Source organism: Neovison vison, chromosome 11 (assembly GCF_020171115.1).
Source record: "Neovison vison isolate M4711 chromosome 11, ASM_NN_V1, whole genome shotgun sequence".
Classification (NCBI taxonomy): domain Eukaryota; kingdom Metazoa; phylum Chordata; class Mammalia; order Carnivora; family Mustelidae; genus Neogale; species Neogale vison.
The window spans coordinates 97,602,653-97,629,624 of record NC_058101.1 but is presented as its reverse complement, the minus strand read 5'-3'; positions in this window follow the sequence as shown (position 1 = coordinate 97,629,624).

Genomic DNA, 26,972 nt, shown 5'->3' with positions numbered 1-26,972 from the left:
TCTGCAATTTCTGTATTTGGAGAAAAAATCAATCTTTCTAACCTTGGTGTTTGAGACAAGTATCACATATGGAAAAAAAATCTCAAACATAATTCGGTTCCCTTTAACTTTCAAAATAACAATACATCCTATAGAGCTTTACAGATATTGCTTAGTCAAGCAAAGCAAAGAGTTTATTGTGCCCTGTAAAAATTCTGTTTAGAAAATTTATATAACAAAATAGTTTCTTCCTTCTCAAAAGTTGGTGCTATAATGTCAAGCCTCTAATGACCTTTTTCAACATAATGACCAAGTACTATCTTTTATTATCTTTATAAAATACCTCCATGCAACTCTCCCCCATAAGTATTTTTTAATGAAGTTAATCCCTAAATTTTTCTCTAACAAATCTTTGTTTTGTCTGGATCTGAGACTTAGTCTTATTGTTAATTCCCTACGATTCAAGATATATTTACTGAGATTCTCAAATATGCAAAGCTTTAGGTTAAGCACTATTAAATCCCTGAATATTATTGCAAAATCTTGTTTTTGCCTACATCAATGAATCCATTTACAGAGTAAATAACCAAAACAACATTTTAACTGGTCCTTATGCTTTCAAATTATTCCTCTCTAACTCCACCTGAAAGCTGGAGCCAGATGAATTATAGAATAGAAATTTAATAGCTTTATTGGGGAAAAAAAGCACTAAGCTTCACTTTTCTAAAGAAAGTTCACATATTATTTTTTAGTTATGGAGCCCTTTGTTTAAAGAAGATATTTGAAAAAGCCCAATAAACAAAACAGATGAAGGCAAAGTTATTTGGGTTAAGGTAGGGAAGGGAGAGCAAAAAATTCATGGTTTCCAAGAATAATGTTTAGTCTTCTTGCCTTGCTTTGAAGGTGTTCCACAAAATAACCTCTGTACTCTTTAGCCACTATCTCCCTCACACCGTCTCCATTCCTGAAACTTCTGGATCATCCAAACATAATCATTTTCCCTCAAATAAATTCTAAACAATGCTACCTCTATCACCTTTGTTTATGCTATTTACCTTACCTGAAATAACTTTCCTCCCACTGGCGAACATTTCTGTAATTTCTAACCATCATTTGAGGCCTAGTAAAATTCTGCCTACTTCCACGCCTGCCCTAATGCCACAAGAAATAGTGAAAATTCTCTCCTATGCTTATCACATGGACTCCCATTCAGCATTATGAGGCAATTACATTAAGGAAACTTTTGTATAGTTTATAAAAGTTTAATAGTTTAAAAAACATATATAGTTTTATATAGTTTCCTAAGTTTTCCACGTTGATTTATAAATATCCTCCTGGTTAAATCACTTCTAGGAAAATATTATAAAAGAATCTGTTTCTTAGATCACATGGTTGCTGTCAGTTTTCAGTTTCCTGCAGGTTGTTGGACCAAGAACACCTATTTCCTGCTGGCTTTAAGCCAACGGCCACCCTGGTTTCCTGCCATATGACCTTCTTACATAGACAGCTAACAACACGGCAGCTTGCTTCATCAAAGTCAACAAAGAAGAGAGTGTCTCCTTGCCAGACAGACATTATAATCTTATGCAACATAATCGCACACACAAAAATCATGTACATAATATCACTTTTGCCATAGTCTACATATCTAGAAATAAGTCACCGGTCCTACCCACACTCAAGGGGAAAGGATTATACAAAGGCATGACTACCAGGGAAAAGGGGTCATGGGAGCCATAAGTCTCTCTCCCAATCTGCTAAAATTACTGTATCAGTGAAAGGATTCTTAGATTATATGAAGTCAAGAAGACTTTCAAGTTGGTTCCAGATATTTGAAAAATCTGCACACACATTAGTAAAAAGTGCACACATATTGTAATATAGTTAAACAGATTTATCAGTAAGTAGTGTTAGGACAAGAAAGGAAATTTTTTTAGCACATATATCAAATATCTGGCCAAAATTAGGCAGACTAATCTGACTTTGCTTTCCAGGAGACTGGAAATGGAAAAATTCCGTGAATTCTACTTACCAACACCACTGGGTTTGGAAAAGACTAATTGATTTACGGCAAACTGTAGCATATCACTTCAGTGCCTCACAGAGACATAACTGCAGATATCCTCTTCCAAAAAAAATTGTCCCAAGCAAAGGACCATGATTCTCCATTACTGCAGAAACCAGGGTTCAGTGAAAGTCTGGGTCAAAGTCAAAGGCTAAGACACCTGATGAGAGAAGATCTGAGGGAAATTCAGAGGAAAAAACAAAGTGGAGAAATTGTCCCTAATATGTCATCAAGTCAAGCTCCACACATAATTCTAAATTCTCAATCAGGAAATCTGTCAAGTAAATTAAGCAGGAAGACAAAGAGATTGTTTTGGCTAAAATATTATCCAAAAGTGGAACTAAGTATATACCTAGTGGAACTAGGTATCAAGTTCCAATATTTGTTTCCTTTGGTATATCTCAAGCTTGTGCATCAGAGTCATCTATCATTCATCCTTAGAAAGACATATACTAAATATATATCCCAATGGGGCACCTGAACCCAGTCAACTTTTCTTTAACTTCCTTGATAAGAGAAGAGATTTGGAAATTTTCACACTAGAACACTTTGGAAAGGCTACATTAATATGAGGTCAACAAACTTAGGCCATTTTCTAGAATTAAAACTATGCAAAGATTATATTGAGAAGACTCATAGAAATTGATCTGTGGGGACGCCTTGGTGGTTCAGTCAGTTAAGTGTCTGTCTTTGGTTTGGGTCATGCTCCCAGGGTCCTGGGATCAAGTCCTGATTCACGCTCCTTGCTCAGTGGGGAGACTGCTTCTCCCTCTGCCTGCAACTCCCTCTGCTTGTGCTCACTTTCTCTCAAATAAATTAAATTAAATTAAACTTTAAAAAAAGAAGAAGAAACTGATCTGTGGCTGCTTTTTTTTTTTAACAGATGTATTTCAAGTGCCTAGAGCAAAATTTGGAATATTCAACAAATATTAGTTTAGGAATGAACAAAAAATTAGAACTAGGAGTAATTTCAAAGTTCATGTAATTCAGTTCATGTTTCACTCAGTTTAATGTTCCTGCAATTTCCTAATTTGTAGAGCACTTTAGAATTGACAAAGTTTATTATTATATAGCTATATTTTATTGCATTCTTGACAAAATACGCTATGATCCGCATTAGTACCTTTAACTCAACAGAAGGAAAAATAGATTCCAAAAAAGTGAAGTGATGTGGCCGAGATAACACAGACAGAAGTGGAGTCACCAACTATTTTGTTCCATTAATCGCAATTTCGTGTACTTGGCATCACTTTGGGTACCCATATGATAAAAACCACCTATAATGGCTCAGGCCAGGCTGAACCTTCTTCTCTTGGATTATAAAATCATCCCTTTGCAGGTGAGGGCAAGGCGAGCCAAGCAAACTTGAGCAATACTAAGGCCACCAATTTTCTGGAAAGGTTGTCAGCACCCAGGCTGCTCTGTGCCAAGCCCCTCTGCCTTGGGAAGAAAGCCTGCCCTCTGTTCTAAAGATTCTGACAAAGACCTCGCTATGGTAGTGCACATTACCCCAGCACCTCATCAGCACACTGTCAACCTAAAAAAGAAAGACTGGGGGCGCCTGGGTGGCTCAGTGGGTTAAGCCGCTCAGGTCATGATCTCAGGGTCCTGGGATCGAGTCCCGCATTGGGCTCTCTGCTTAGCAGGGAGCCTGCTTCCCTCTCTCTCTCTGCCTGCCTCTCTGCCTACCTGTGATCTATCTCTCTCTCTCTTTCTCTCTCTCTCTCTCTGTCAAATAAATAAATAAATAAATCTTTAAAAAAAGAAAAAAAAAAAAAGAAAGACTGGACTTCTGGGTGGCTCAGTTGATTAAGCGCCTGCCTTCAGCTCAGGTCAGGATCCCAGGGACAGAGTTCTGCATCAGGCTCCCTCCCCCATGGGGAGTTAGCTTCTCCCTCATGATATCTCCCCCTCTCTCTCACTCTCTTGCTCAGATAAATAAATAAAATCGTACAAAAAATTTAAAATAAATAAAAATGAAAAATTATAATTTGTCAAGACCTTAAATCTAAGGTAAGAATGAAGAGAAGAAAGACATAAAATATTTTCACAATCACTGCAATCCAGTACACATTCAATGAATATTATGTTAATTAGTTAAATAATTATCAACTTTGTCAAATATGGGTTTTTTGAAAGCTGCTTTTACAACACTATTCTTCTTTCATCCCTAGAAATCCAGATGGGGTTCTTGGGAATAGAGATCAAAACCAAAACAACAACAACAATAACTAAAACCCTTGTGTTTTAATTGTGACTACAACATGAAACTAAAAAGAACTAAAGTTCATTCACATATAATCCAGATATCAGCTCTTCCACGAGTCTTCTAACATATTAGGTCAACCAGCCCTTTGTCTGAATCTTTTTTATATTTATAGTGGAACATCCAGAGTTCAGCCCTCTGTTTCTTCAGAAATTCAGGCCAAGGGGCTAGATCAGGTAGATTCTAAACAACCTCTGGCTCCCACTTACTGCTCTGTCATAATTCCCTAACTTTAAGGCATGTTGTAACTTTTCCCTATTCTGCTGCTCTTTTGAGACTACCCAACTACCAATCGTAGGATGCCAAGTCAAAGTTTTACTAAAGCTTTAAGGCAAAAGAACACTACATAGGAACTTCAAAACTTAACATGGATGAGTCTCTAAATATTATTTGGGGGGTTCTTTTTGAGCTTTATTTTAAAATGTTACCATTTAGTATAAAATCTTTTAAGACTTGCTTTTCATCATGTTTCTAAAATTTATCCATATAGTTGCTGCTTCAACAGTAATGATAATGTTCTCATTCTTAGGCTGGGTGGTGAGTTCACAAGTGTTTGTTTAATGATTATGTTCAAAAATTAAATATAATTATAGATTATTTCACATGTATCAAATATTACAGCTTAAAAACATTTTAACTAAATATTAGCCGCCTTAGTTCTTTAAATTCCAATAACTATTAACACTTCCAGGAACTTCTCCATTGTCCATCCAACTTCTTCATCTGTTCCATGGGGGTCATTAGAAGACCAGGTTACTTGGCTCCAATCTCCCTTCCATCCTCTTCTCAATAGCTTTCCTCTAATTGCAGCTCGTAATCTTTGGATTCCTGTTACTAATTCTTCTAAATGCATTATTCAATATTAATTTGTAATAAACAACTCCAAATCCCAATACTATAGTGGTTTAATTCAAAACTTTTGTTCATATAAAATACAGAGCTGAAGTTCCTGGCCATGAGATCTCCTGGGCAGCTCTTCCAAATAGTCAGGTTTCAGGCTTCAGGCTCTTTCCATTGTGTGTTCTACCATATCAAAATCTTTCCCTTCCTGCTGTGTTGATGGTGGGGAGGGGGGAGCAGGGGGGAAGAGCAAAAAAGATTGCATGGCAACTTTTATGGTTAGGCTTGGAACTGGCATGCATCACTTCCACTCACTGTCTATTCAAAGAGTTCAGTGACACAGTTCACCCAGACTCCAAGGACAGCTGGGAAATATATGTCTTTCTGTGTGTCCAGGAGAAAAATTAAACAGTTTGGTAATATCATTGTAAAGTCTCTGGTCTTTTGCTTCTCCACCCTGTTAAAACTACTGTGGGAGACTGGGAGGCAGAAGGTAGGAAGTTTAGACAGATAGATGATAGATAATTTCATATACAAGTAGAATATTGGGTTATTTTCTATACAAAACAGAACTCTTCATATGAGTGAATCTGCTATGACCATATTTCAGGGATAAGGGGCATTCTGAGATAATAACAAAAGTTTTCTTTAGCAACACTTATTTTGGCACTGACATTTTTTTCATAGGAAAAGAGATCAGAATGAAGAAGTCAACTGAGGTTCTGAGCCCATTTATTTTTTCAATTTGTTTCAGATCCAGTTTCCTTGAGAACCTAGAGAGAACTCTAAGAGTGAAAAAGGTATCTTGAATTAAAAAGTTTGGTTTTGCATATAAAGAATCACAGCCTAGAGGACCAATATGGAGTTTGTGCCATAGCCTTAGAGTATGGGAAAATTAATCATGAAGAAAGAGAAGTTACATCAACTCAAAAAGGGGGTTATGTCACCCAGTGGATAGGAAAGGAAGAAACGAAGGTGATTTACTAGAGTCTAAATGTTGGTAGCTACTTGAGAAAAGATCTATACTCCACCTCCTTTGGTAAACATCAGTTGGGAAGAATGATAGAAGTGAAGGAGGCATCTCTGGATATACTGACAGAAATCTGAGATAAGAGTGAAGAGATCCCAAGATGGGATTGGGAGGGAGACAAACCATAAGTGACTCTTAATCTCACAAAACAAACTGAGGGTTGCTGGGGGGAGGAGGGTTGGGAGAAGGGGGGTAGGGTTATGGACATTGGGGAGGGTGTGTGCTCTGGTGAGTGTTGTGAAGTGTGTAAACCGGGCGATTCACAGACCTGTACCCCTGGAGATAAAAATATATGTTTTTAAAAAATAAAATAAATAAATTAAAAAAAAAAAAAAAGAGTGAAGAGATCCCAGAACAGAAGGATCACTGCCTGGCTATCAAGAATATAATCCAGGAGCTGGTAAAGATGTCCCCCATCCAAAGTGACACTTGAAGTAGTGGTGGCCGAAGTGAGTGCCTGGATGGATAGGCTTGCGACCATCCCCCTAAGATTTTAAGCATTCTAGAAAGGTATGGATGCAGCAGCCAAAAGTTCCCTAGCAACCTTAGCAGAGTTCAGACAAGACTGAGACTCAAAAGACCAAAAAAGTCCTTGCAGTGGGAATAAGAACTGGAAGCCATGATGAGGTGTGAATTTATATTCAGGACAGAGGCCAACATCCAAGACCAGAAGAAATGAGTGACACCCCTACGGAAGCCAAAATATAGAAGGGCCAGCAGGCCAACTGGCCAGCTCCTAATACCAAAAGGAAACACAAGAAAACCACCATCACCACCCCCCAAAAGCGCCAGAATTACAGAATCATAACTAGCTAGATTGTTACCCAAAAGAGACTTTTATTAAAAACTTAACTGAAAGTGCTAATTAGCTTAAATTGGCAATCATGTGTTGCCCCTCATTATCAAAAAAATGGGAACTTGAGTCAATTTGTGTCAATTATAGGGAAACAATATTGCTTTCTCTCTTTTTTGCACATTTAAGTTGTAAGGTTTAACCATTTCAAATTTTATCTTTTCCTTAAACAATCTTTTCTTTTTGACCGTATATTGTGTTCTAGGCCCTGTGCTAGGTGGTAAGTATACAAAGATTAGTAAATCTAAGTTCCTTAACTCCTTTTATAGTCCTAGAGTGGAGTGAGTATGTTAGCTAGGCTCTAGGACTTGTTGTATTTGAATATTTGTATTAGAATACAAATATTCCTTAACAGGGGCTTAAACAATAAAGAAGTTTATCTTGATCACACCAGGGTCTCACTGTAAGCCGTTCAGATTAGATATGGTAGCTCCATAGTATCAGGGACACAGGTCTCTTCTGCCTTGTTGCTCCACCAACTTGAAGTATTGTCCATATCTGCATAGCCAAAAGTGACACACCATACCCAGATTCCAGTAAGTGAGGAAGATAAAAGGGGTAAGGAAAGAGTCTTTAAAGAGCACATCGCAGAGCACCTGGGTGGCTCAGTTGTTAAGCATCTGCCTTCAGCTGAGGTCATGATCCCAGCGTCCTGGGATAGAGGCTGCATGGGGATCCCTGCTCAGCAGGAAGCCTGCTTCTCCCTCTCCCACTCCCTGTTTGTATTCCCTCTCTCACTGTCTCTCTTTCTCTGCCAAATAAATAAATAAAAATATTTTTAAAAATAAAATAAAATATAAAGAGCACGTCTCAGAAGTTACCCATGTGATTTTATGCACAAAGCATTGGCAAAGAGCTCAGTCACATGACCACACATACTGAAAGAAAGTCTGGGAAATGTTCTCATGGGCAGCCATATATTAAATCCTTGTACTACATGTGGACAGACCAGACATCAGGAGACAACTGTAACATTTACTTTAGTCTGCCTCTCTGACTTCTCAAATATACCTGATATGTGATCCAACAAGGGAAAGACACTAACTTCTCAGGTAAAACAGATAAAATAAAGAGGGAAGAAGTAGCATGCTTAACAAAGTGAGAGGTCTTCAGAAAAGAACTGATGCTTGAACTGAGTTCAGGTAATTAGAAGGTAAGTAGAAATTCACTAAGAGGACTAAGCAGAGTAAAGGCATTTAGAGTGAAGGAAAATAAGAACATATGCAACATCACAGAAGTATGAACTTTGCAGTTACATTTAGAGAATTGCAAATAACTATATGAGGTTAAAGCATAAGGAGGAATCAATGAAGGTAAGAATGGTTAGATATAAAGAAATCAGATAATAAACAGTCTCCTATCGCCAAGAAGGATTTTGGCCATTGTTCTGCAGATAAAAGGGAAATGGTGATGAATTTTAAGTAAGGAAATGACATAACCATATTTGTATATTTAAAAGATTGTTCTTGAGACAATGCAAAGAATAAATGAGCCTGAAGAACGGGAATAAGATTTAGGAGACAGCTACAGTTGTACAAAAACAAGATTACGAGGGTGTAACTTATGGTAATACCCATAGAAATAAGAGTTTAAGTGATGGATTCTGTACAACTTGGCAATTAACTGGGAGTAGAAGTGAAGAGGCAAGAAGATTATTGGATGCCTGGGTGGGTGCAGCTTAAGATAGAGAATTCAAAATGAGATTGTGATATATTGAGTTTGAAGTTACTATAGATGCTAAGAAGCATCTAAGTTAAAGTGATAGATATTCATTTTCAAAAATAAGGATCTGGAGCTCAAAGAGGAGGTCTGAACTGAAAATGTATATTTGGGAGTCATCAGCATGATACGGTAGTTGAAACATTTGCTGTCAATTCAACGAAAATATATACCTTGAGAAGAGAAGATATCTGAGAGCGGAAGGTTGCTCAGTATGTGTGCCAAGTAGTATTAGAGACACTATAAATCATTTCTGGAAGTCAGATTTCAAGGTTCTGGTCCACATAGGTAGTTGTTGTATTCAAACATATCAAAAGTCAGCATAATTGGTAACTGACAGTGAATCAGTAAGAAAAACAGATTCTGTTGTGTTGGTGTTATGTTAGAGGAGAAAGAGTTTTAAAATAATTGTTAAAATAAAGTGTGAATTAGAAGATCTGGATGCAAATCCCAGGTTTCTTACTGGCAGAGTGACCATGGGCCCAGAGAAAACAGAACTCCATAGAGAGGGATGTGCAGAAAGAAACAATGACAGGAAATTGAACGAAAACACTGTATTTTCAACATTTTCTCAGTTACTGGCTTTCTTCAGGATTCTTTCATTCTCCTTGAGTTCCATGAAACACCATAGTAATTTCTAATAGATTTCCATCTTCCTTTCAGTTCAGAGTAAAATGATTTGTTCCTTGCAACAATAAGAACCTAATACACATATGGAATATCCTTTTGGAGGGAGAAATTTTATTTCCTCCTACATGGATATGTGGTTTGTCTTAGTCCAAGGCTGCCCTTTTGGACTCAAAGCAGGGGGAAAAGGAAATGTGAAGAGGAAAGGGGATAGGAAAAACTAAACCAAACTGTAGTGGAGATGGTTAATTATCACCCCATATGCATTACTTCCCTCAATAAGAAACACATATTTTTTTTATTATGTTATGTTAGTCGCCATACAGTACATGATTAGTTTTTGATGTTGTGTTCCAAGATTCCTTGTTTATATGGGTATTAAGAAGGGTACATATTTCATGGAGCACTGGGTGTTATACGTGAACAAAGAAACACACATTTTAATTGGTAATTACTTGAAAGCACTTTTGCAGTCTCCCTTGTAGCTAGGCATGTCATGTGACAAAAAGTTCTGGATATGAGATACAAGTGGAAGATGGTGAGGAACTTCCTAGAAGACTGCAAAAAGAAGATTAACTCACTTAGAAAATACTCTCTTGTCCTTTCTCCCTTCCTCCTTCCTGCATTCTGGGCAGCGGCCATGAGGGCAGGAGTTCCAACAGCCATCTTGGACCAAGAGGTGACTTTGAGAACAAAAGCCATCCACCGGACAGTGGAATAGGATGGCAGAAAGAGTCCTGGTCTCTAAAGACCATAGAACCACCATACAAGCCCTCCACTCTTTTCTCTGTTTTATTTTTATATAAAGACCAAATAAATCTCTATCCTATTTAAGAAATTTGGCGTTTGCTGTTATGTGCGGTTAGATCTAACTGTAGCAGATACTTTATAAAATCAATATCCCTTTGTATAACTTATGCAACTCCAATTCCTAATATTTCTACTGCATTTGTCACGGTAAGCATTTTCTTTTTTTATTTTATACTTTTTTTTTTTAAGATTTTATTTGTTTATTTGACAGAGATCACAAGTAGACAGAGAGGCAGGCAGAGAGAGAGAGGGAAGCAGGCTCCCTGCTGAGCAGAGAGCCCAATGCGGGACTCAATCCCAGGACCCTGAGATCACGACCTGAGCCGAAGGCAGCGGCTTAACCCACTGAGCCACCCAGGCGCCCCGTGTCACGGTAAGTATTTTCTTAAACTAAAACATTATTTAAGAACTCTTCCTCCTTACATTTCTTTGTAGGAGAAATTGAAGTGATGAAATGGTGGGGGAAAATCAGCCAGGAAATTAAGAATCCTATTATTTAGATACTAGTTATATTACTTTATTAAGGAATAAAACTTTAGGCACTTTTTAAAAAAAACCTTTAAGATGAGGGATTTGAACTATAAGATCTCTAAGATCCTTTGCAACTGCAAAAACTTCTCTTATCCTGTATGTTTTTCTTTCATCACAAGGTTATTGAAAAGATCAAATGTATAATCGTTTAGCAAATACAAAGCACTCTCCCAGCCACTTTGCAAATATTAATTTAATCAACATAACAAACCTATTAGGTAGGTGCTAACCATTTTACAGATAAGGAAATGGAGGTATAGAGAGGTTAAATAATTTGCCCAAAGTCACACAACTTGTATTTGTCAGAAACTGAATTCAAACCCAGAAAGTCTAAGGAGGTCTGTGATCTGAACCCTACCTTACCCTACTTCAAATAAACAGAGCAGTAAATAAATTCTCCTGAACCAAGAGACCATAGCTACCGAAGTGCCAACTACTCAAAAATCTAACAGGACCTGTCCATTTGATTTATAAAATTTTCCTTTTTTTTTTTTTTTAGTTTAAGATTTTATTTATTTACTTAAGACAGAGTGAGAGTGAAAGAGAGAGAGAGAGCACAGAGGGAGAGGGAGAAGCAGACTCCCCGCTGAGGTGAGAGTCTGAAGCTGGGCTTGATCCTCCGGACTCTGATCCCCAAGACGCTGGGATCCCAACCTGAGCTGAAGGCAGCCGCTTAACCAAATAAGCCACTCAGGAGCCCTTATAAAATGTTTCTAAACGTGATTTCTTCCACCCTCTATGCTCATTATAGGTAGGAAGCTCCTAGTGCGACAGTGACTTTAGAAGGGTGTCTGTGGCATGCTCTGAACTAGAGCGCACTGGTTCCCTGTGAAGCAATTTCCCTGAAGAAATTTTCTCAGAATAGCCTGGGGCGGGAGTGTGCTCATTCTTTCTCCTACATCAAATTTTTATTGTAAATAACTAGATAAGTGAATAAATAAACCATTGCCAACCATTGTTTCAAGCTGCGGCGCACCATTGATCTTGCCACCGCCACGCAGCAGATGGGCTGCGCTCTGGCATGCCTGAGGCTGAGGTTCTTCAACTATCCGAGGCTCCTGCCACTATTCCTCCTCACTTACTTGGCACGTGAATATTGGGTTTCACATAGAAATGCAAAAAATGCCTTTAAGCTTATTTCTACTTGAAATACAATATATTTGCCAGATAAGTTGGACCTTCATATTATTCATAAATCAATTATGTTTGTCCTTAGCCAAGAAAGTACTAAAATCTTCTTTCCTCATTTTGAAATCCAATCTGATATTCACAGTAATTATGCTGCCTTTCATATGAATCATTGTCTCATACTGTAATCGTTAGTACTATGGCTGATTCATTTTCTGCCTTATAGTATTTGAAATGATCGTTTCACTTGTGGTAGGATTTGGGGAGTTATTGAAGTAAATCCTTTTATTCACTAGACTTTCCTTTTTTTTTTTTAATCTCATCTTCAGTCCCTTTGTTCAGATTTTACACCAAAGTTTGCTGAAAGCTGTAGCGAGTAGAAGAACAAACCATTAAATCCTACTGAAGCCAGCAAAGCCATACAAATGGATAGTGAAGCCTCTCTCCCCACACTTTTTCTTGATCTTGCTCTTCCTACAAGAATCACACCACACCAGTCCTCTTGTTTTCCTCTTTCATCCCTCTGAAATACTGCCCTGTTAATATTATGTGCTGAAACGCTTTCAGAATATTGAAGTCTTTATTTCTGATCATTATCCAAATAAGCACAAATAAATGTGTTATTTTCCAGGTATCATATACATCAGCATTTGGAAGAGCCCCATTTCAAGACAGATTTCTTTTGCCCTGACACCCACAATAGCACATTATTCCATGCATATTAAAAAGGTGTCATGGGATCTTCGCTGGTTCAGATCCTCTGGAATGTAAGGCTTGGTTTTGGGATTATGCCCTGCTGCCCTTTCCACGTTAAACGCTCCAGTGTCAGGATGAGTGGAAACAGGTGGAACCAGCACAAAGAAGAGCATCTAACTCAGACTGCCAGGCCCCAGGTGGAATGTAAGGAGATGGAAAAGCAAGAACCTTTGTCATTCCTATGAGCAAACATTATTTAACCCACTGAGCCACCCCGGTGCCCCGAGAAAACATCATTTAAAAAGGGGGGGACTTGTGGCTGCAAATATTAGTGAGGTCACTCCAAGGAGAAACTCCTTTCCATGGCCACAGTCATGGCAGATTCTATTTCACATCCATGAGAGCTTTACTTTAGGAGGAGTTGTTTATATTATACTCCATTTAAGGGCTATCCCTTGCCTAGAAAACTGACTGAAGCTTATCCTCTCTTTGCATTTGAAGTATCGGGCTTTTAATTTTAAAATATTAGGTATGAAATTCCATCTTCATAATGAGAGGAGCCATTTATTGAATGTTTACAATGTGTAGGACACTGCTAAAAACTTTATAATCACAATCCCATGTGAAACTTAACCTTTTGAGGCAACAGTTATCAACCCTCCTTCTGTAGATGAGGAGATAAAACATCACACAATTATTAAAGGGAAGATCCATTTCAAAACACTTTGGGGACTCCAAAACCCGTGTTCTGAACTAGCATCTCTTGCTGTATTTGCCTTTGCAATCATACATGTACTGCCCAAGAGCTATGCCCAGTTTTACCCCATGTCATAGCCAGCATGTCTTGCTGTAACCAACTGGTTTTTAGAAACTTGCTTTTGCTTTCTTTTTCAGTGCTCACAGTGCTGTTTTGTTTCTCTTTTAATGGAGTTAGAGTAAGTACAGAATAATGACAACTATCTTAAAGCAGAATTTCTTTTAAATGGTTGAATTTCAATCATTTTCCTTATCAACATGCACATAAAAAGATCTAAAACTGGCTGAATTTTTATATTGGCTGAATATGATCCTGCATTTGTAAAATGTCTGGTTTTATAAGATAAAGAATGACAACAGAGCAACAGATCCGCTGCTCTTAAGATGGATAAATCAGTTGTCAACCCCTCCCCCACCCTGGGCTTCTTATATGGAGCTGCCATGACATCTAGTGGCCAAAGATTAGGGGAGATATTCTTAATCCATAAAACATGTAGTTCTAATTTAGAAACACATTTACAGTATTACATACTTGGTAAAATTTTAAATTAATACAGTGATTTACAATTTTCAATTCACTGTTACATTGATTACTGGTTTGTGGACTTGAATGCAATGTCTTTCCTATATTTAAATTTTTTAAATATTTATTATAATTATTATACTTTAAGCCATGGTTTATTCTGAGTACAGGAATGAATCCTAGGATTTGATTCTTTGTGTTTTCACTTCCACAAGAGCAATAACTCTTTAGATTAAATAGCAATGATTAAATCAAGCTTAAATTTTAAATGAGAGTCTAAGTAAACAAGTAATGCATTTGTATTGTCTCAAATAAATTAAATGATTAGCATACAAGTCAATTTTCTACGTCTTTTGTTCAGTTAATTGAAGGGTGATTTTTGTCTAATTAAAATATATTTAATGCCACTATAGGAAGAATAGAAGACCAGATACTGTTTTTAAAAGAAAACAACTAAAAATGAATAGCCTGTGGTTATTTTCTGCAGATTTTTATATTTCAAAGTCATATTCACTAGTAATTAAGTTTTCTGTAGTTTCAGCTAAACTAAAATAATTCATGGGAACCACCATAATGCAAATGATTAGAAGTAATTTTTTAAAAATATTCTTTCTAATGTAATTTCTCCTCCTAAGAAATGCCAAAAGCAGAGTCTGAGAGAAATCTAATGCATGAGTGGTTTATTAGAGATTACAGTCCCAGGAGCAGAAGTGAGGAACAAGAAAGGCAAGAATGGACAAAAGTGCATAGAAATTAGGGATAGTCAATACAGAGTTGCAACAAGGATTCAGACACTACTGGGTATAAGCAGGTGTTAGACCTCTGGGACCTTCTGAAAAGACTTATGAAATGTACTGTACCTCCAAAGCATCTGCTGGAAGAATGAAAGAGTGAAGCATTTTTCTGTCAATATACATCCCACATCGGTCAAGATTTACCCTATAAGTCACAAACTTCCACACTTCCAGGTTGCTCATGTGTGTTCAAGCACCCCAGGATGTAAGCATTAGAGAAGGTACATATGGGTTGAGGCAACGCACCACTGGTTACAAATATACAAAGCACGGCAAAGTCTGCGACCATGACTGGAATGAAAGACGAGGCTACATGGACCTAGAGTGGCACACATGGGATGTCCAATGCATTTATATACAATATCTGTGTTATGTTCATAATAAGTAGGTCATTCAGATTCATTGATATGGATACTTTTATAATTTATGGACATTATTAAATATGTTGATTAATTGATGTAATCATCACTCTGGCCAAGGCACAGCAGGAGTCAAATTACAAAGAGATCTTGAATTAACATTCATCTTCATTGGCAATTATTTTCAGTGTTAGTCAAAATAATGTTTATAGAGGAATTGTTTTGTGAAAATATTTTAATCTTATAAAAAATATACATTTAAAATCAATTTTCTCAATGTGAAGTCCTGATATGGTGGGAATAACTGACTCGGGGGGAAAAAATTCTGTTAAGCTTTCATAGAAGTCCCAAGAGCAGAGGTTTTCCAGAAAGAAGAGAAACATAAAATGAGAGTGAGAATAGAAGAAAATTAAAGTTCTCCTTCAAATAATGAAAAAGATCTCCCAAAAGATAAATTTAGGTTTTGTTTGGCAAAGGAAGATTGGTATTTTGTGTGTCCTTCTAGTGCTCAAACCGATTACTTTATCATCCTGAAAAAGTTAAGCTATGGTTGCATACTTTTCTTCATTACTGCTATCAAATTCCATTCAAGCTAAGTCAGAGACTTAAATGTAAAAATAAATAAAACCACTAAATTCCTTGAAGACAACATAGGTGATTTTTTTTAATAATCTTTAGGATGAGGAAGGCTTTTTCAGCCAGAAATCTTAAAAGATGAGTAAATTTTCTTGCCAAACAAAAAAACAAAATATTTGTAGCAGGCATGACAGACAAATAGTTAATATCTGCAATATTTAAAAAAAAAAAAAAAGCTCTATCGGGCAACTGGGTGGCTTAGTGGGTTAAGCCTCTGCCTTCAGATCAGTTCATGATCTCAGGTCCTAGGATCCACTCCCGCATCTGGCTCTCTGCTCAGCAGGGACCCTACTTCCTTCTCTCTCTCTCTGCCTGCCTCTCTGCCTACTTGTAATCTCTCTGTCAAATAAATAAATAAAATCTTTTTTAAAATAAATTTAAATAAAAAAATAAATAAAGCTCTACCAAATCAAGAAACAAAAGATGAACATCATAACAGAGTATATAAATTAAAGAATGGAAAAGTATAATATCAGGTAACATGAAAATATACCAATAACTAACATTTATTGAGAGTAAGTTTATGAAGAAATGTTGTAAGAACTTTTGGTCTATTTATTCATTTAATCCTTAAAACAATCCTACAAGGTTAGTAGTATTATTACCACCATTTTTTCAGATGAGTCACCCAAGACATTGAAAGATTAAATAACTGGCACAGGTCAAAAAGCGGGTAAGTTATGAAGCTAGGATTTGAACTCTCATAGTCAGACTCCAGAAGCTGGAATCCTAACCAACCGCACACCTTCATTATTAGTACAAAATGCAAAAGTAAACAATGATTTACTACTTTCCACCTAGTCTGCTGAAAATGATCTTAAAGATTTTCAGCCCTCTGGACATTCATAAATTGGTGATAGGAGTGTCAACAGATACCTTTCTGGAACACACTCTAACTATATACATTGATGTTAAATGTTATGTTCCCTGTCACCCTTCCTCTAATAGTATGTCCCAAGAAATAAGGAACCAAACAGATGTATAAACAAAAATGTTCTTCAAGGCATTATTAATAAAAAGAGGAAGAAGGAAATGGAAATAACCACAATGTTCAGTGGAATAGTAGTTAAATAAATTAAAGGATAGCCATATAATCAACAAATATACGGCCTTAAAAGGGTGATCTATTCACTGACATGGAGAGTTCTGAAGAACACTAAGTACAAATTCTAATAACAAAGCAGGATATAGAAAATGCTTTTCAATATTTTGCTGTCATATACCATGAGAGATTTTACACAATCCACAATTAAAAGTGGCCCACTGAGTCAACAATTCTCAATTGGTTAGATAAAAGAGCATAGTCCCCAATTATGAACCACTGATGTATAGTGTGAGCATACAGATAAAGATACACATATATTTATTTATACATACAATTATATCACTTTTGTGCCTGTTTGCCCAAAAAAACTGAGTGAGTTGTTTGAATTTTCTATGTAATTGAATATTCTCTAACAAATTAGAAAAGAAAGTCATTTTTCACCTGGAAAAATAATTAATGGTTTTGATACATTATTGTTAAGCTGAGGAAGACAAACAAGCTTTGTTTCCCCACAGGTCATCTAAGTTTATAGACAACTTATGACCAGATTTCTCTTCTTTCATCTACTGGGTTACTTGTTAGCCTTCAAATAAAGGCCAATACATATAAAATGAAGGCTTCCTTTATGAATGACACTGTAAATATTAAGGTTGACTACTGAAAACACAGAAGGAAGGAATGTTGAACTGCTTTGTGACTTTCAAAGAGCCAACTTCCTCCTCCCACAAGAGGTAACTCCTTACATTCCTTAAGGCTTTAGCAGATCCTTGCTCCCTGGAGGAAAAGCAAAGTGCACCAAACTTCAGGAACCGGTGCCTCCCTTACACATTAAGAAGTCAATAACTCACTTCCACCAGGATTAGATCATTGATTCCAATGTGATCTTCAAGAAGTGTTTAATGCCAACTCCCTCCCTGCTAAACTTCTTAGTATAATATCTTAGGACTTATCCTCCCAAGAGAACAGCAGAGTAGATTCAAGTTAAGAAAGCTAAATGAACTCATCTTGGTCAGTAGCTCAGCTACATGGCTTCTGAAAAAGAAAAAAGTCTACATTGCAAAATGGGAAATCCTGTACCTTGAATCACCCCCCCCCATTTCTAATGAACCTAACAGAACCTGTAAAGCTCCTGATATAAGATTAGGAATCAGAAATCATGTGCCATATAAAAACAGAGCTACACAAAAACATACTACAATAAACCCAATGAAAATCCAGAGCAGAATCTCAAAAATCAACATTTTTTCCTGTGGAAATATGCATTAAATACACATATACATACACAGAGAGAGATGGCATGGGGGAGAGACAGAGAGAAATTAAATTGGCAAGGGGTGCTTGGGTGGCTCAGTTGATTAAGCACAGAAAATGGCAAATAAATGTGGAAGTAAAAAATCCTAAAATTAAGAACAATTTCCTTTTCTGGGAGCTATATGTAATTCAACAGGGTTTAGTAATTCATTTAGTAATGATCCTCATTTAGATAAAAATTCAATGGCAATACAATAACTATTTACTAAACATAATTTTATTCTACACATTAAAAAAAAAATGACTTAGTCTTTAAGCCAAATGATCTAGAAAAAGATGTGTGAGAGCACCTGGCTGGCTCAGTCAGTGGAGGGTGCAACTCTTGGTCTTGGGGTTATGGGTTTGCCCCCTACATTGGGTATAGAGATTACTTTAAAAAAATTAAATCTTAAAAAAAAAAAGAAGAAAGAAATAGACATGTGGCTGAAGAGATCTAATTCTAAATCTAAGTATCCAAGTCAGAATTTAGGTTGTGATCTCATGATGTGAATCTATTCTGGGTAATACATATTATTAATAGCAATTTGAGAGGTGAACACCAAGACTAATAAATATTAACAGACTTGCTTAAAGTCAAACAGTAAGTGAATGGAGGACTGGAACTAGTCCCTATATCTTAACTTTGAAGTTTGATTTTCTTTTAGCTGCATCATGATTCCTCCAAGACACTACAAAGAGAAGCTTATCATTCAGGTGGCTGAGAAAGAGTCATTTATTTGTTTAATTTTAAAAAATATAATAGGGACGCCTGGGTGGCTCAGTTGGTTAAGCAGCTGCCTTTGGCTCAGGTCATGATCCCAGCGTCCTGGGATCGAGTCCCACATCGGGCTCCTTGCTCCACAGGGAGCCTGCTTCTCCCTCTGACTCTGTCTGCCACTCTGCCTGTGCTCGCTCTGGCTCGCTCTCTCTCTGACAAATAAATAAATAAAATCTTTAAAAAAAAATATATATATATATATATAATAACACAACATATAATTTCTTCAAGAAAAAAATAGTATTAGTACGTTGGGTATATTATTCATTACACAGATGTTGTTGCCTTTGAGTTTTACTACTAATGTAGTAAAAATAAAGCAAAACAAACCCACCACTATGGGTTTATTCATCTACATAAATCCTGGGGATAGTAGAGAAGCTACTCTGCTGAAGTCTCACACTGGGGCATTAGTTGAAAGTAAGGAGGGACATGGGACCATCACTTTTCCCCAGGCAACAGGTCCCAACTTAACTATAAAATAGAATGTATGCGTCCAATACAAGATTTCGAACAAGCCTGAATCTTGAGGGAGAGATGTGTGTGGGGATGCCTATTAAAATCATTGGAACCATCTTGGGAAAGAAGCCTATTTAGCAAACACAGAAATTATGATGGTTGGAACAGGAATGAGGACTCCTCTGGTTTGCAGGAGAGATATCACTGCTCTATCCCCAGGCTTCAAGGCTATATGAAGGTCCTATAAATGGGAGACCTGGCAAGACATCAGAATTAAAGCCAGTGCAAAAAGATTGGCTCAGGAAGCTGCAGAGGAGAATTACAACAGCTCCCGAGGAGAGTTTGTGAGCCACCCCAAGATCTGCTTAGAAAGAGAAAGACTTGAACAAATAGGGATTCTAATAATTAAGCTGCTGGTACTCAGAGTCAAAGGTTAGAGTGAAGCTTATGCTGATGAAATAACTAGGACTATAATTACAGTATGTCAGGTCTCTAATTCATATGGTCTATGAACCAAGTTTCTTCCATCTTGCTACCCCACGATGCCCTATAGCATTTTCCCCTTTTGCCTGGATGAAGCTGGGCTGCACACACATCTGTCTTTCAGCTCACTAGAATTGCTCTAAGACCCAAGCTCAGAAGTGTTACACCTAACCTCTCAAAGACATATAAGAATTTAAACACATGGACACGTCTAGCTCTGAGGAAAAAAAAAAAAATACAATATTTAATTTAGCTAGTATTATGTGGTCCTTAGTTTACCTTAGCTATAATTCCATTATTAGAGAAGGAAAGAACAAATTTTGGTGGATAATCAATAGTTTCTATAAACTAGTAGTCTTTTATTTTCAGTTTTGCATCTTTTTTCACATGCCCATTATCGCAGCCAACACCCGCCCCCCCACCGAAAGCTAGAAGTTTGGAGAAGAGTACACTTAATGTATGTACATGATTCCTACAGCCTTTATGTATGTGGTATACAATCCACAGTGCAAGTTCAGTTTTTCCTCAATAAATTGCTTTGTTGTATTCATGAAATTCTAAGTTAGAAGAAACCCATAGTATATTCCCTGGGTGAGATATGTGAACCAACGCCCAGGACATCAAGAAGTACCCCTCACATAAGAGAATCTAAAGTTGCATATAAAATATATTGCTGCAGTACATCTCTATAAGTGTCTCGTCTTTAGTCATTAACTTTTACACATCAATGAAAATTTGCAGGGAATACTTATTAAAAGAACAGATTACACTGATAACTGAACACTTTTTCTGTAAAAAAGAAGATCCAACACAAACCATCCCCAATTACACAGAATACCTGGCTGAAAAAGTTCCAGTTCTATTTAGCATATAGCTGCTTTACTAAGTTCGACCATTGGAGTGTTGATTTTTATTAAACTCCCTCAAATAAATTATGCACACAGACTGTCCTAGAGACAAAACAAAGTATGTATGTAGCCCTTTTAAACAGCATCCTTTCAGGGTACTGTGTTAAAGACCAACAAATTATAATTTTAATACTTAAAAGTTTCAAAATGTGGCTGAGTTTATAAAAGTTCGTATTGGCTTGGCCATTTCATTTTAAATGACTTGACATAACTTTTTTAAAACAGCATTAATTAAATTTAGTGAAATAATTTTAAATTGTTAAAAAGTGCTTCCTTTTCCAACAAGTTAATTTGGTGTCACAGAGCTGTAATTTTTAAATTGCCTCCAACATTTCACAGTTTACTGTATAGTCCTATTGTGTTCTAAATTACATTTTAAGGAAATGATCCTAATGAATGTGATTAAATAATAATTTTGAGATTGTATTAGGAACAAAAGAGGTTTGAACAAACAGGGATTCTAATAAATAAGCTGTACATCCTCACTGCCAAAGAAGGGTTAAAGTGAAGATTTCCTAGTCTACATTTTCTCAAGAAAAGCAAAACTATGATAGGACAAGAATGTTCATTTCAGGGCACCTGGGTGGCACAGCAGGTTAAAGCCTCTGCCTTCGGCTCAGGTCATGATCCCAGAGTCCTGGAATCGAGCCCCACATAGGGCTTTCTGCTCCGCACGGAGTCTGCTTCCTCCTGTCTCTCTGCGTGCCTCTCTGCCTGCCTCTCTGCCTACGTGTGATCTCTGTCTGTCAAATAAATAAATAAAATCTTTTAAAAAAAATAAAATTTTTAAAAAATGTTCATTTCAACCCATGAGCAAAATATAAAGTATATAAAATGAAAGACTATACTTAGAAGAGAAATCAATGGAGTATCTGAATTTAATACTAAAAGTCTGTTTCAAATAGCATTGAATGTAAGGCTTAAAAAATTAGTTCTTGAGAGTTTTGTATTTCTGAATGGTGTTTCAACACACACACACACAAATGTACCAGTTTGGTGAATTTCAAGTACTTCTATTTTTGAACAGAAAAAGAATCAGGTCAACAACAAAGCAGGCTCAAAACACACTGTGCCAGCAACTCCTTGATCTTAAATTTAAAGAGAGAAGAAACAGACTGGAGGACAGTTGTTAAGGAATTCTGGGAGAGAGAAGTTAATAGGTGTAATAAATGACCCAGGGCACCAGGAGGAACACATTATATAAATAAACTTAAGAAGAAGATATACAAAAACCTGGACCCAAACAAACGCGAACCTGTAAGATATAAATGCAAACTCAGGAAGGCACAGCCCATTGTTTGACTAGCCGCTCTATTCTTTTGTCAGTTACAGGAGAATCCTCTTAAGTTTTCACTTTTACAAATGTAAGCAAAATAATTTTATAAAAAAATGTTTTGTCTTATTAAACACTGTCCCCAGTACATAATCCATATTTCCCTCTTAGCTTGAAGGAAAGGTGAATGAATATTGGAGCAGAAGGTTTACATTAAAGTTTTTATTTAAATCATCATTACCATGGGGTCTTAAATCATCTAATGATTCGTTTGCTTTGCAAACCTAAAACAGAACTTTTTAAGATAAACTTTGAGTTGCTGCAAATCATAAAATTATTTCCATATAAAGTCTGTTTATTAAATGTGTTAAGCTGTTATATGGTCCCTTTAAATTTATGGAAAGCCAAAGAATTGCCTGGCTGGAATACCTGCAAAAACAATATACATCATTTAAAAAAAAGAGAGAGAAAGAAAAAGAAAAACACTTTAGTACTTTAAAAATAGAGAATACACACGGAATATCTCAAATATCCAAGGCTGGGAATTGAATTACTATCTAACATGAGCCAAGATGATCTCATTTTTATGTGGAGCCATCCTTAAGGCAAAGATTGCAGCTCTGAACTTTATCTATTAGACTTTCATTATTTTGGCTAATTCTAAGAGGAGGCATTTCAGACTTCTTCATCTTCTGATTACAAGGAATTTAATGACTGATTGGGGTTCAACAGCACATAGCCCTTTCCCCATTTCTGGATGCAAACAAATTTCTGAAAAAGATAATTTTACAAATTACCATAGCTCCCAGCAAAAGATGGTAAGGTTAATGTTTTAGCCTCTCTGGGATGTACCTGTTTCTTGAAGAGATTTTAGCCATAGACACAATCATAGCCCTCCTGCAAGGGAACTATCTATGGCCCGTTTAGCTTTTAACACCTTGCAACTGGCATGTTAAGCCATTACAAAAATTATTAGTGACAAATGCCCTGTTTCTGTCAAACAACAAAAATTCCCTGAAGTCAAGTTGCACTATTGCATCAATAACCAGGCATTATTTTTTTTTCATGGCAACCTCATGAATTAACAACAGCAGAAGCTCTGCAGAGTGTCAGAACTCCAAAGGGACTATATGGCAGATTCTAGAAAAGCTCTTTTCTGAGTGAGTAGCTATAGCCTCTATTTACTCTCTGCTTATCATACAGAAAAATGAGACAGAGAGACAGAGAGACAGAGACATTTCCATGACTTCATTAGTCATGTCAGAGTTAGCAGTTACAAGAATATCACTTCAGAATATTTTACATCAAGTCTTTGGTCCGTAAATCTGTAGTCATTAGACATTGATCTTCTTTCCATATTTTCACAACCCAGTTCAAAATGAAATCATTCCTAACCTCCTGCTACTCACTAAGCCAAATACCCTTGAACACACACAACACAGAAAGCAAGTAGTGTAGTCATCTAGAATGTTTTCTTATAGATTTGCCACTTTCATTTAGTAATTTAATTGCAACAAAGAATATCTTTTCTGATTAAAATTAAGCACTTACAAGTCTGTAAATAATCCTTATCTCTTTGGATACAAAAGTACCAAACCCATGATATATCTAAAGTAGCTTCCATTTGTGTCACACAAGTTTCATAGGAGATAAAGACAACACTATACATGACTGTCTTGATGCAGTAACAGGTTTCTTCATTGTCATTGAGAAGTAAAGGAAAAAATATGTGTAACAGGCTTCCATCTGGATATTATAGAACCTGAGGTCCAAGTATTACTCTGAACAAAACTCATCTTGTAAGTGGTTAGGGTTTTCTCATTGCTGTCATTTTTTGACAGGTGTGGCATGATACTGCCATATATAACTATATATAACCATATATAACTATATAAATATAAGTAAAATATATATTTAAATAAAGTAATGCAAGAATAATGAGGAGTTATATAGTTGGTAATTCACAAACACAAATCCATTTGATATGTATGTGTCCTCCTCATCAAGATCTTAAAAGCAAAATAAAATATAATTTAAACTTTAATTAATATCTAGGATACACTTTGACTTGCCATCTCACTTAATCCTCAGAAATAATTATATGATATAGATATCATTTTTTAATCCTCATTTCCCAGTATGTTGACTGAAACTTAAATGTTGAATAAGTTTCCCAAAGTTAGAAAGCTAGTAATTGATGGAATCTGATTCTGAACCCAGGTTTTGGGATGTCAAATCCAATTTTTTTCTTCTACACCATGTTGCATCCTTACACAACACTCAATATTATTTTCAGCTAAAGAACAATATTGAGAAAGCTCAGCATATGACTCAACAGATGACTCTAGGGTACCTATTTGCATTTCTAACTTAGGACATTCATTGAGAGATAAAGAAGCAGCCAGGAGAGCAGCAATAAATCTCTACGTGCCATTCAACAGAAAACACCCCAAAGCCATTCATCTTAACCATGGCAAAGGTGTACTGACTTTTGGGTTAGTTTCTCTTTCTGGATTTCATTAAAAGATGGTGCATGTATAAAACAAAAAAAAAAAAAAAAAGAAAGAAAGAAAGGAAAACTGGATGGGTAAAGGAGACCAATAATTATTTCACAAATGCAATATTCTTTATTAAACAAATTATTTCTGACACATTTTATGTAATTTATATAAATTAAATTTTATTTTAATTTTTGGAGGAATACTCAAAGGAATACTTTGATGTAATTTTTTAGCAAATATTCATCTTGAACATACATATCTGTAGACAATATAGCGCATTGCCTAAGAGCAGGGACTTCAGAGCCAGACTGCTAGAATTTAATTTTGATTCCTCCACTTAGCCATGTTGTCTACAGCAAGTTACTTAACTTCTCTGTAACTCGAGTTCCTCATTTGTAAAATAAAAGGCTGATCAAAGCAGTATTCACCTCCAGGGTTACTGGGAGAGTAAAATTAATAGGTATATACATATAAAAGTACCTGAAACAGCAAGTACTGGCACATATTAAGTACTAAACATGTTAAGTGAAGTATCATTTATATTGCCTAAAACAATGTACACTTTTGTTAAAAACTGCTGCTTATTAGGATCTGAATAAACACTGTATAAACAGGTAAACATAATGCAGAGTTATAAAAACCAAATTAATATATTATTGACTACTATACTGCATAGTCTTTGGTTATTAGCTAAATCTCCATAACAAAAGACACAGATGAGTTTCCAGACACGTGGAAATAAATATTGAGGAAAGCATAAGTAAGCCTATGGAGTGAAATAAAGAGATAGATGGATAGATAAATAGATAAATACTATATGCTTACAGAGATAGAGATATATACACATTAGGTGCACACACATACACAAAATTATGGCAACGATTTGAAACACACTGGAGCACTTAAGTGAAATGGTAGTTTGCCTACCTGAGTGTACCAAGAAGATCTTGAGATCTTAAAAATTGTTCCCACCCAGATGCCAAGAAGTCCAATATTCTGATACTGAAAGATTCATCTTATTGAATAAACTTCCAGCAATTTTTTTTAAATAAAATTCCTCCTAGGAGTAGTTCATTACACATAAACTAATTCATGTAAGGTATTAGTGACTGATCAGATTCTTTTTTTTTCTTGGAAAATGGAGGCGCACAGGGCAGAAGAGTTCATTCTTGTTTAATACTTGTGCTTGAGAGAGGAAAAAGAAAGGGCAGACACTGAAAGGAATAAATTAGTAGGGGATCCACTAAAAGAGTGTAGAACCAGCCCTAGCTCTATTTTCTTCAATTCTTATCTTCTAGTCCAGGCTTGGCAAACATCTTCTGTAAAGGGTCAGAGAGCAAATATTTTATTCTTTTTTTAAGATTTTGTATTTATTTATTGACAGAGAGAGAGAGAAATCACAAGCAAGCAGAGAGGCAGGCAGAGAGAGATGGGGAAGCACACTCCCTGCTGGGCAGAGAGCCTGATGCAGGACTCTATCCCAGGACCCTGAGATCATGATCTGAGCCAAAGGCAGAGGCTTAACCCACTGAGCCACCCAGGCACCCTGAGAGTAAATATTTAAAACTCCACAGGCCATTCAGTCTCTGTCATAACTACTTACCTCCGCCACAGCAGCACAAAAGTAGCCCAAGATAATGCTAAACAAGTGGGTGTGTTTGGTTTCAATAAACCTTTACTACAAATACAGGTTGAGGGCCAAATCTGGCCTACAAGATATAATCTGCTGACCTCTAATCTAAACTAGTAACTACTTGAGATTTTTCTGATCCAATCCCCTACTATATTGCCCCATTTAAAATTAAGTTAGTGAGAAAACTCTGAAAAAAGTATTTCTGTAAAATGTGTGTGTGTGTGTGTGTGTGTGTATATATACATATATACTATTTTATATACTGTATACTATATATATATGTAACATGTATAAATCTTTAATCCTTTAATCCAAGTAAAATGCAGGGAAAATCCAAAGCCCTTTTACACATATCTGTATTTCAACTCTATAACAGAGAGAACGCATAAACCTCAGGTAATCTCAAACTGATATTCTGGAATTCATGAAGGTTGTTCTGACTTGATGTGTTTGTTCTCTGGACCCGCCACACAAAGATTTCTCCATTTTAACAAATAAGGAAACAAATTTTGCTAAGGAACCCAAAATCAAGCTGGCAAATGGCAAAGTCTAGATTGAAAGATAGATTGGTCTAACTCCAAAATCTAAAAAACTATTGGTCTAATTCCAAAATGCTAAAAAAACAACTTTGACTTATCCCACCAATGGAACAGTTACCTTCACTAGAGCCCATAAGATAAAATGATAGCACAAGTACCCAACCAGAGTAAAGCAGGATTATTGCAAAAGGTTTTTCACTCTGAAGTGTTTTGATAAATGCACCTATTACTGTTGGGCGTTTTAAGAAAATGTAAAATATATACACTCAGCCTACATTTTTGTTACTCTAAATATTTTGAACAATTCTTTGTATTTTGGGAGAACCCAAACATAAGTTGAGCGTCATTTTTCAGAGTGAGATATGTTAATACTTCATTTAAAGCTATATATTTAAAAAGACATATCCTAGAAGGGGAAGAAAAAAAAAATCTTTTCTTTTTTTTTTTTTTG